This window comes from Platichthys flesus, chromosome 1, assembly GCF_949316205.1.
Source record: "Platichthys flesus chromosome 1, fPlaFle2.1, whole genome shotgun sequence".
Lineage (NCBI taxonomy): Eukaryota > Metazoa > Chordata > Actinopteri > Pleuronectiformes > Pleuronectidae > Platichthys > Platichthys flesus.
Window position 1 is genome coordinate 24,685,888 of NC_084945.1, and position 12,297 is coordinate 24,698,184.

Below are 12,297 nucleotides of genomic sequence, written 5' to 3' on the forward strand. Positions count from 1 at the left end.
ATTTTATCATTAAAAAAGGTCATAAAGATATTGCTATTTAGGGATCGAGGAATACTGGGTTCGGTGGAGGTGTGACTCTCTGTCAGCCTGGCTACAGTGCTGAAGAGAAACCTGGGGTTGTTTTTATTCTCTTCTATTAGTTTTGAGTAGTAGGCGGCTCTTGCTTTGTGGAGAGCCTTTTTATATTCTTTCACACTATTCTTCCAGTCTATTAGATTTTCAACATTGTTGCTGGAGCGCCACTTCCTTTATAGTTTTCTTGATAATTGTTTTAACTCATTTGTCTGGGAATTATACCACGGAGCTAATTTACTATGTTTGACATTTTTCTTTTTTAGAGGCGCTATTGAGTCTAATGTTAATCGTAATGAGTCTGCAGAGCTATCGACGAGGTGGTCGATCTCAATGGAGCTCAGGGTTTTAAAGAATTTGTTGTTTATATCTACTGCTAATACAGGTTTAAATGTAATTGGGATTATTTCCTTAAATTTAGCTACAGCACTATCAGGTAGACATCTAGAAAATGAATTTTTTATTACATATGTGGTCAGACATATTTTTTGTTGCATTTGTTTATTCATTAATGCATTTATTTGATTTTATTACATTATTATTAATGTATTTGTACAGGCTTTACTGGTGTAGACGTAAGTGGGTGCTATTTTGAGCCACATGTGTTTTTTGTACACCATTTAATATTATAATAATATGATTTTATTTATTACTGCTGACAACAACATTCTTCTGTCTTTCATTCGTTTCCAGATGCAACCAAGATCCGAACAACAAACCATTGATCTGACCAGTGGAGCACTCCCCACTGCCAACTACCCACTGCCTCTTCAAACCTTTGAAGAGGCCTCTTCAAACCTTTGAAGAGGCAGATACCATATTATAGGATTCTGAAGATGACCTTGGTGGTGATGAGGCAGTTATAATAGGAAGCAGCAGTGAGGATCTCATACAGGTAATTGAAATGATCAGGAACATTTAAGGTTATGGAGGTAGAAATACTGAAGCTTAACCAGTAAAAAAAGAGCAATGCACTGTCATATTAATAGTTTATATATTAATAGTTAATTTGATTCTATGAATTCAGAAATTCATTTGTGCATCCACAAATAAACTATGTCCTATATTTGTTATGGGATATGCACTCTGCTTCCCAAATATCATATGGGCACAGGAATGAAATAAGTTAAAGTGCTGTAGAACTCTTACTGTACTTCACCCTATGTTTATAGAGCTTCATTTTGATTAGCCATTCAGTGCTTTTTGCTAATTTAAAACATTTTATATCGCAAAAAATCAACTAAGACCTGATGAAAACCTGTGGAATTCCACCCTAAGGTGGACCGTAATATCAGGCATGTCTGATTTCTGACTGCATTATACTGTACTGTATAATGTATGTGAATTTACAAGGTATGACTTTTATCATTTCGTCAGAGTGCAGAGCTGAATGCAGTACCTATGCAGGATTTACAACTCCCACTGCCATCAGCTGATGGCCTGCTCATACTAGATGAGCAGGCCATAAACAATGAGGCAGTGCAAACTGCACAGGTAAGATGCATCACTGCAAGCAACTCTAAACACATCCTTTAAACACAACTTAACTTAACTGTTAATGTCATACTGATGTTGGAACATAACTGCAGCTAGTATTGAAAATGAAGCCGGACAACCTGGTCTCTTTTACTGATGAAAAACGACTATCAGAAGTACACAAAAACATGGACTTCTTCTTTTAGCTAACACGTTCTTCTTCTTCTATGGTACTAAACTTTGACCTTTTTCTCTCTCATCTCATTGCACGCAAAACCAAATGCCACCTTTTGGTCTAAAAGTGCAACATCACATAAATTAAATCATGTGTTGTCATGATTACTTTTAAATGTATTTTTCACTGTTTTAATATAAATCATGAAATGATGATTGATTGGATAAATAATAATGAACTAAAGATAAAACAACTGTTGTTGGGGCTAACTTGTCCTGGGATATAAAACAAATTGCAAAAAGAAAGCCTGTGTTAAAACCTGGAGGTGTGCAGTTTGTGAGAGAGAAACATTGGATCGAGTATTATTTTGACCTTTACACAAACATACCAAAAGGGGATAGGATAGAGGCTTTGGCCTCTACTTCATTCATTGACCCCTATGCTTTTGTCATGTGTATGTTTTGTTGTTTTGGCAGGACGGTTAACTGAATTTCATTTTGCCCTCCAATTCAAGCAGCCAGCTTTCCCAATCAACCTCAGCCAGCAACCCGGGAAATCCACATAGCACACGGTGGGCTTTAATTGGCAGGATAAAAGTTGTTCAAGTTCTTTTGGCTGTATTTATGGACAGCAGTATAATGAATTCGACTTTAAAGATGGAATTTGTAAATGAAAAAGCTGTAGACGATGCAGGAGTGTCAAGAGAAGTTTACACAGCTTTCTGGGAGCAATTTCTCGAACAATGTGAGGGGGAATCAGAGCGAGTTCCACGACTGAGGCCAGATTTCTGTGAGGCCAAATGGCAAGCAGTTGGGCGTATCTGGGTGAAGGGATTGGTAGATCATGGTGTCATGCCAGTGAGGCTATCAATGGCTTTCATTTTTGCCCAAATTAATGGACTTGACAGTGTTGATGTAGACATCTTGATGGCATAATTTCTCAACTACTTACCTCCCCTTGAGAGATCAGCTGTGGAGAAGGCTCTCCAGGGAACAATGGAGGAAGATGATGAGGAGGACTTGCTAGAACTTTTTACAAGGATGGGTTCCCATTTCCTACCTCCAAAAAAGGCCACAGGCAAAAGAGTGTCACAACTGTTTGAAACAACAATGATGGTGCTGTCTCAGAGAGAGCAGACAACCTTTAACCATCTCCAGCGTTATGTGAAAAATGCTGACCAAACCAAGGCTGAGAAAATCCTACGCTTTGCACTGGGTCCTCTGTCACATGTGTTGACAAAATCATAATTTGCTTTAATGTTGAAACTGGGCTTGGCAGAAGGCCTGTTGCTCATACCCGTGGAGCAACACTTGAAGTACCAAGTACGTACAGCTCTTACCCTGAATTTCGCACAGAGTTTGACAACATCCTTTCCAGCATTTTCTTAGAAATGGACATCCTTTAAACTTGAGAGCAGTCTTGATCAGGCCTAATGGTAACAGCCCTCATTATTGTATGGTTGATAATATTTTATTTATTTATTTACTTTTCGTTTGTCTGTTTTTGTTGTTTGTTTTGTCATTGAAATATCTGATGCACTGAACTGTGTGGTGAGCAGGGTGCAATTTTATTTTCTGTTGGTGTAATAGTACACCACAATAGTTTCACTGGATTTTTTGTTACTTTGGAAATGACCGTAGCGTTCATTTCCACAATTTTGAGCCTAACCCATTTAAAAGGCTAAACTTGTTTTAAAGAATGTTACAGGATTGTCCATCACTGGAAGAATTGTTGAAGTGTTTAATGTTACACTGCAAAAACAGTATTATATTAATTATAATGCTGAGTGTTCATGTTTACCTAATCTGCAAGTTGATTTTGCTTGTGTGAAATGTGGCCTGAAAAGATCAGCTTCTAACTCGCACAATGCCTAATGGGCCTTCAATATGATTATGTAATATTTCAATTATATCACTTTAATTTACTGTCACCACATATACTTCATGCCATCTCAGGTATTTTTATAGAATGTGTGTGCATTTTACCACCAGTGACCTATAGTGATACTTTAAAGTTCTCAATTGGTCTGAATTAACAAACTGCACAGATTAGGCATAATTCAAATTTATTCAGGGTTGCAGGCCAGGATTTCAAAAAAGAATACAGAACAATCAATAAGATATTTTCACAAAAATATCAAGCGTTTGTGCTGTTTTCTACTCAACTCGGACATTACAGTGCTTGGCTACAAAGCTTGTTCAATGTCAGTTTGTCAGTTACGTGTCACTTCATGTTTGTACTACTTGGTTGTAGAAGTAATAGACATCTTGTGATTTTTGTGTGATGTGAATATAGATTACAAAACAAGCAAACACATTTATCAAATATTCATCACAGACAGAAGAAGATTCATTAGTTTTCTCCAGTAGTTGTCTGTTTAAGAACACACACACACACACACACGGTGGTGGACGTGGGGGTCATCAAGAGGTCATGGGGTCAACAGGAGATCAGTCAGACAACTCCTTGACAACCTGAGAGTCATCATGACTTTTCCACAGGCTGGTAATGGATGTCCACTCGTCTTTATTGATCTATTTTCTCATGTTTTCAATGTTTTGTTTTATATTTTAAATAACTATTAATATTTAAACATGAAAATATAAACATAAAACCAGACTGGTCAGGGCTTGATACAAACCCACATAAGTCAATCAGACTCAAACATCAATTCACTGCATAATGATAACGTGAAAGTGAGGAGGGAAACTCATCAGCTGATCAGATATCAAATTGTTCTACTTCACAGCTAAACTCACTAGCCCCTACAGGACACTATGAAATATACCTGACTTACAGAGTTGCAGTGATGGCTTCTCTTAGGTGCAAATACAAGCTCACAGCCTGATATGGATCTGTTGGTAAAGTCAGATGAGACTGTGCCATAAAAATAAGGCACAGTTAATATACATCTGGATCACATGGTATTGGCACGCGAAATACACATTCATCTTTGCACAGTTGAACATGACCATCATCAACGGAGGAAAGGAAGTCTCTGGTCCCATAGAGTTGAGGTAATGCATACATCACATTGGGCCGACCGCTGGGGACGTTGGTGTTTTTTGATGGTCTGATGATGTGTGCATTCCAAACCTGTGCAGTATCATCCAACTCATCCTGTTAAAAAGAATAAAAAGGAAAATACAAATACAATTAGGAAGAACTGTACATACATACACACTTAAATAAAGCACTAAATTATGACATCCACCCTCATTTTTCTTTCCTCTCCTCTCCTTCCCAGACCTCCTGTCTGTCTCCTTCTCTCTTCCTCACTCCTTTTTATACCCCTCCCATTTCACTCACATACCCACCCCCTCACATATGAAAACACGGTTATGCGTAAACTCACCTGGATGAGTCCCATGTAGCAAAACTGAAGGATGGCCTTGTCCAGAAACCCACCGTCAAAGAAGCCAGTATCTCTGAGGTCTGCAAACAAGGACAACCAGAACTCCACACACTGGCTGCGAAGAAAATTCCCACCAATATTCTATTCTTTGGTTGGCGGTGCTTGCTCCCTCCAAGTAACTGTCAGCAGTGCCGTCTGGAGGAATGGGGACGAGGAACCTCTGGATGTCAAATTGTCAGGGCGGGCTTTATACGATGATGGACAGATGATCAACCATATATATGTGATCAGCAGTTACGTAATCTAATAATATCACCCGTTGATCCAGTAGTTTTCAAGCATATACTAACTTGTTGTTCCAACATTAAGAAACAGTGTCCCAACATTTGTCTTTTTGGGTGTTGTCTTTATCCAACATGTTTCGAGGATCATACAACTCACTGTACTTCTCCACTTCAATTATTAATTTAATGTCATCCATGTTGAAGAACTTCTCCGCTGTTTGCTCCGTTAAATGTCGGGTGTCGGGGGTAAATTACGTTTTCTCCACTCCAGCCTATGTGGAGAACACGTAGCCCCCGCTCTCTCTTTTTTTTCTGTATCACTGCTTGTGTGGGTGTAGTGGATGGGCAGAGGGGGACATTTAATAATGTCATTGGTCAATGTAAAACTCCAGGACAACAGAAGGGGAATTCAAAGTATGGGATGCATATTTTATAATTTTAAGTGAGTTGTATAGAGGTGGATTGTAAAAAAAAAAAGAGAGAGGGAAGGAGGGAAACTTCTTGTTGTTCCTTTTCCCCACTTTAAAACCAAGGAGCCCCATTGTGGAGCATCTAAAAGGGGAACAATCTCTGCCTCCTTGTGCTTCATCCTTGAGTGATTGAAAAGAAAAATAATGAACACCATGAAATCAAAGTTTCTCTCTGACAGCAGTGCAAGAAAAGACTGAGAAGCAAAGAATCAAAGCTGATATGATTGCACCTTGACCTTGAGGATGGTATTCTTATGGTCATAAGCCTGGCATTTTGCATGCCAGACATACCGCTGGTCAATATGTCCAAATAGTTCTAGTTTGGTTTCCATAATCCATAGAACTGTCACCCGGTCAAGAGCTGAGTGCGTCTTGGAAGTCCTTGTTTATTCAGTGCACGTCTTATAGTTCCACTGAAGCGCTTGTACCAGCCTTCATCAGGTCGTCCTGAAGTGTCTTGCAATCACAAAGGGGTTTCTCCTAGTTGTTCTGACTAAATTGCTGAGGGTCCTTGATGAAATGTCAAATACATTTTTTGTTGAGTAAATGCATCACAATTTGAGCTTCTGATATCCAGTGAGCCATACAAATATCAATAATACTGTACTTCTACAAATCAAATAATCATAATGCGATTTCTTTTGATAAAGTTTAAACACATACAGAAAGTTTTCATTTTGAGGTAGCAGTTGTTTTTGTTACACAAATGTTTAAAACAAAGCAGATAATTTAGAATTATAATGTTTTTACCGAAGCTAACAGGTAAACAAAAAAGAGATGTGCACTATTGCGTTTACGGTTGACGGGAAAGGGCCGAGTCAAAAAGAGGATAATAAGCTGAAGTTAAAAATGACGATAGCAACAACTGTTTAATAGAGTTCACGGTTAAAAAGAGGTGTGTTAAAGAGTATTTGTTGCAACCAACTCTCATTCCTGTGTCCTGTCTGGCGGATTCTGTATCTTGCTGGCCTCTGATAATGAACTATGATTACAACAAGCCTGATGACGGTGCCTGATATATAATATTTTTCCTCAGATACTCAACCATTACTGACAATAATCTTTCCATTCATTGACCTTTAATTGTGCGACAAAGTGTTTATTCTAATCAATGCTGCAAATACCCTTATCTTGCTGATGTTCTCTTTGACACTTGACATCTACTGCTCTTCTGTCTGTCCTGGATCCCTCACATGTGGCTCTCTCTAAGGTTTCTACGTTCTTTTTTCCCTGTTACATTTTTTTTAAATAGTTTTTCCTCACTCTTGTTGAGGGTTATGGGAAGAGGTTGTCACACCTTGTTAAAGCCCTATGAAACAAATTGTGATTTGTGAATATGGGCTATACGAATAATATTTGATTGATTGATTGACTTCAACTGAAGTTAAACGCTTGCCAAATGTTGTTGGGACAACATTTGGCAAGCGTGGGACTGGAGTTTAAATCATGAATTCTATGTTTCATTTTTCAGGCCCTTCACCGAGCCCAAAGACCTTCTATGGATATGTCACAAGTGGCGACAAGAAATACCCTTGTTGTCGGTGGAGCTTCTGCAGTGCCGGGGAGATCTGCTGGCACAAAATGGAAAAGGCAGGTCGATCACGACAAAGCGCCTGAGGAGAAGAAAGCTCGTGGAGAGGTGACTCAGATTGCTCTCCCTCCTGAGGAGCTCAAGAGGATTTGCCTGTCCTATAAAACACTGGAGAAATGGTGCAACATGCCCTTCTTTGCCACCACGGTGACCGCCTGCTTTGTCTGGGTAGCTGCTAAAGCCAGCATCAGCGACCAATCCTACTGTGTTGCTGAAATTGTGTCAGTAATGGAGACGAAGAATGTCTACCAGCTTGGATCAAACCGGACAAACCTGGAACTCAAACTCAGGCACGCTGGAAAAGAACAGATTTCGACTCTTAGGTATGTATCCAGGCAGGAATTCACCAACAGGGAGTTCATGCAGTGGAAACTGGCGATGATGGTGGCTGGGACCAAAGTTCCAATATCTGAAATGATCGCGAGTAGAGTTGCAAAATTCCGGGAATATTCAAAGTTGGAAACTTGCCATGGGAATTAACGGGAATTGACTGGAATATACAGGAATATACAGGAATTAACGGGACATTTTTTGGTTAATTTATACTAACTGTATTTACCTTGTCATATACAGACATAAATATAAACATTTGTTTTGTCATAGGCTGATTTTATCCCTGAGGAAACTTTAGGCACTTGACTATATGCTTCTGGATCTTTGTGTCATTCTTAACACAGGTCTTTGCACAGTATTTGCAAATGTACACAGCCTTTCCTTCTACATTGGCTGGGGTGAAATGTCTCCACACATGAGATAGTGAACGTGGAATTGTTCTGTAGAATGAGATGAGAAAAAAGCTTGTAAAAAAAACACTAATGAAATGCCAGAGATATAAATAGTTGGTCAAACAATTGGAATCGTCTTTAAAAATATTTTACAATTGATGGATAAATGAATAGGCTAGATGGACAGATGAACAATCCTCAATCAGCATGTTAATATATTTTCCCCAGTTATATCATCGGAACTTACCTGACTAGTCCTGCACACTACAGCAGGCCTCAAAAGCCCTGCTGTAGTGTGCAGGATGCTGGGAATTGTCTTTGCATGTGATGGAGAAATGCACAGTGGAGGGTTGAAAGTCAACATGCAGTGTGTGCTGCATTCCATACATCTTTAAAATAGAGTTTTGAATGATGTTTTTATTGCGCAGCCTTTAGTTTGCATATATATTTATTTTTCATAATTCCCCAAATTCCTGAGCTGAATATACCCATGGAAAATTTCCGGAAAGTTTCCGGAAATTTACCGAAAATGTTCCGCCCCTTTGCAACCCTAATCGCGAGTAAGGAGATGTCATTCAAAGAAGCCCTGGATCACACCTTCATTGATTGTGAGATTGACTTGATTGTCGACCTCAAGAACTGATTCCCGAACAGCACCTCTGAATTTTGCCAAGAAGAAAATCCAATTATTCGATCAACTGAGCACTGCAAAAAGTCAGGGAGACACCGACAAGGTGAAAAAGATCCAAGTCGAACTTAAAACGTTGAATGAGGAGACAAAACGACTTTCCCAACTGAGGACGCCAGAGCGCGCCCTGAAGATCACCATCCCTCCCATTGCCATGTCCAGGAAACGATCCGCTCCTAAAGCACCGATTGAGGATTACCACAACACGGACCCTTTCACCTGGAAAAAGATAAATGATCTTAGTTAACATATTGTTGTGATTCATTCTGTGTGACTCCTGCTGGTGATGATTCACTCTGACAACTGAGAGTTTCCAAAAAGTAATTATTGGTCCCAAAAATCCAGTACCAGACGGACTGTACTTCATAAGTTATCTTAGTTTATTCAACACTCAAGAGTCTTTATGGTCATATGTAGTAAAACAGACAATCCTCCAAATACAAATAAATAAAATACCAATAAAGATCAACTTATTAATATGATTTATACCTCTGTTTTACACACTAAACGTGCAGACGGTGTTGATTTTACTTCACGTCAAACACACCCTGAGGTTAATGGTCTCCTGGATGAAATGTGCTGACTATTTAAAAGTTTGTCTTCCGCTGCGCCACCTACTGTTCTGGCACCCAATTGTTTTCAGCAACGGAGAATAATATATCAAAAAGTGTCCGTCCGATCCGTTCGCCGTAATGGAGAAGCATAAATTGGCCTTGAGTCTCACCCGGGATTCGCGGCCCACCCGCTGGGCCTGTTCTCCAAGGGGGTATTCAGGATGAAATCCTGACCCAGACTCGGCTTCAGGAGCAAGTTCACCAGTAGCTCAGCTGGCGGGTACATGCACAGACACTGGCGGCCGAGCTCCCCGTTGAGCTTTGTGTAGACGTGGATGATCTGTGGATCGGAAAGTACAACTGACTTAGTATTTGTAATAAACACACTATTGGCTAACCAATGTGAAATTGTAACTGTGTTGAGACATACCTACAGGTAGAAATGTGTTGAAATACAACAGCACCAAAGCGAAGTGTTTACTCTTCACAGCAGAAGCATTGATTATATGTCTGGTTCATTCTTTGCCATGTGTCAGTAATGATAAGCAACTGCAGCGTTACCTCAACATTACACCATTATTCCCATTGTGATGATTATTGTATCAGGATGTTATGTTCGATTTTGTGGACATAGTTTCAGAGTTGCTGATTCAACGTAATTATTATTTTAGAGGACAAAACGTGTGGTATCCTTGAGTTGTACTGCTGTATTATATTGACAGGTCTTTAACTTTGTCAACAATTTCTCACATGGACCATACATGATCCCGTCTACCAAATAAACTAACAGCTGAGTGTACAATTACATGTGTTACTTTGAATTACTCATAATAATTAGTTTAAGAAATATTTGTGGTAGTCAATATGATCCCAGGAAGCACCTGAATAAATTAAATTCTGTTCGAAGGCCAGAGGAAGCAGGTGTTGACTGGAAATCATAAGCACCACAGCTTCTATATAATCAATATTTGTGTCTGAATTGTATATTTGGTCATTTGTCATTCAGCGAGGAATCACAAAAAGGGACGAGGGCGAGTGAGAGGGTGATCAGATGCAACGACAGCTCCACTTAAAGTGAAATAAAACGTCTTGCTGTGGCTGGCTGCAGTATAGGTCATGAACCCCACCTCTGTTTTAGTGGCTGGAACATGGACCAAAAAAAAATGTTAAAATAATGAAAACAACAACAACAATTATAATAATAATAAAAAAGATGGTATCTGTCATGTAAGGTAGTTCTTCACAGTGATGTATGTTCTAATGCAAATGTTTCTAGTAAGGTGGTCTACATGCACAGACTCTGGTTCAAAATGACGTCCTTGCTGCAAGTTGGCAGCGTTAATTTCAAAGATGATTTGTCTATATTTGTGGAGAGTGGTAGGAAGTTGAGATATTACTATTAAGCCAATTTGGTATAAATGTCTCTGTTAACATACAAAAGGTTGTGTTTTCATCCGGGTTATTCCAGTTTGCCATGAGGATCAACACTTAGTCTGTTGGAGACATTCTTCTTTGCCGGTCCCTTTTTATCCAGGTGAGCAGTCTGTGACAGTATGTCCTGATCCTAATCCCTCGACATATCATCGTTTTCCCAGTTTACTAACTAGGAAAATGATTATCATAACATTTCGTTCAACAACTAGAAATGTTCGTTTTCATCGAAGGTATATAAGAAGATTCCATTATAATCCGAAGAATGTTACCTATTTGCTGCATGGATGCAGTATATGCTTTAGTGGGCTTTAGACATTGGTTTGTAATTCCAGTGATTCAATGAGAAAAACATACTTTCACGATGCATTCCTTTCTCGATATCAAAGGTATTTTACTAGATATTGGTGTAAACAAGTCTAGTCTGGTCTGTTTTATTGTCTCGATGCCACCTGGGCCACCTGGCAGAAAGGCCAACTGCATGCTGATCCAGTAAACATGCTAATGGATAAAGCACTCACACACAAACTCAAACACACACACACACACACACACACAAAAACGCATGTACAGCCCCAGAATGCATGCACAGTGTCACAAGCTACAGGTGGGTCTGTAAACACAGTGTGTGGGTCTGCATTTTCATGATAATAACAATATCAGATTCAAATAGCACACATTTCTTTATCAAATACCACACTCTTCACACAGCTCTGGCATTTTGTTTCTATTCTTAATAAGAAACAGTTTTGTTAATTTTTTTCCTCCATTAAGTCACAAATTAGAAATAGAAAGTCTTGGGGATAAGAATTACCTGATTTGCAACACGGATGTCAGAATCGGGTTTTATTCCCAAGCACATGCAAGGAATTTGCTCTGGTGTAAATGTGCAAGTATGAATGTAAAAAATGTAAAAAGGGAAACTAAAATTAAATGTACAAATAAACTGAGGGGAGGGGTTGTGCAGTATGTTGTAAGTAAGCACTATGGAATTGATTTTTTCAAACTATGAGGATTTTCATTTACAATGAGAATTTGTTGAGTTGACACAAATACCAGGAGACTCAAACTTTTGACAGTGACATTCGATTTTTTTAATTACTGATTCTTCCAGGTGTCGGTTTCAGCTTTTTAATCGTGTAATGACACCTCGTGTAATGAAACCTCCCAACATTTACACAATGTCAAATTAAATGCTTGTATTCAACTGACATTGCCTTGATTATTTAGTAATGTTCTTCTTCCCTCTGCTGGTTGTACTAGTGACATAAAGTGCTGTGCAGTGTAAATCAGGGAATTAACTCTAAGTTCAGGATAAACTAGAATCTAAACAAATCTGTGAATTAGAGCTGAATATGTAAACAAAATATATTTGCTATGTCCCTTACGTGAGAAAATATGTATGGTAGATTTATAGGCAAGAGACACACCTTCTTGTCCGCCCTCTGTCTGTTTCTGCTTCCTCTCTTTATTTCA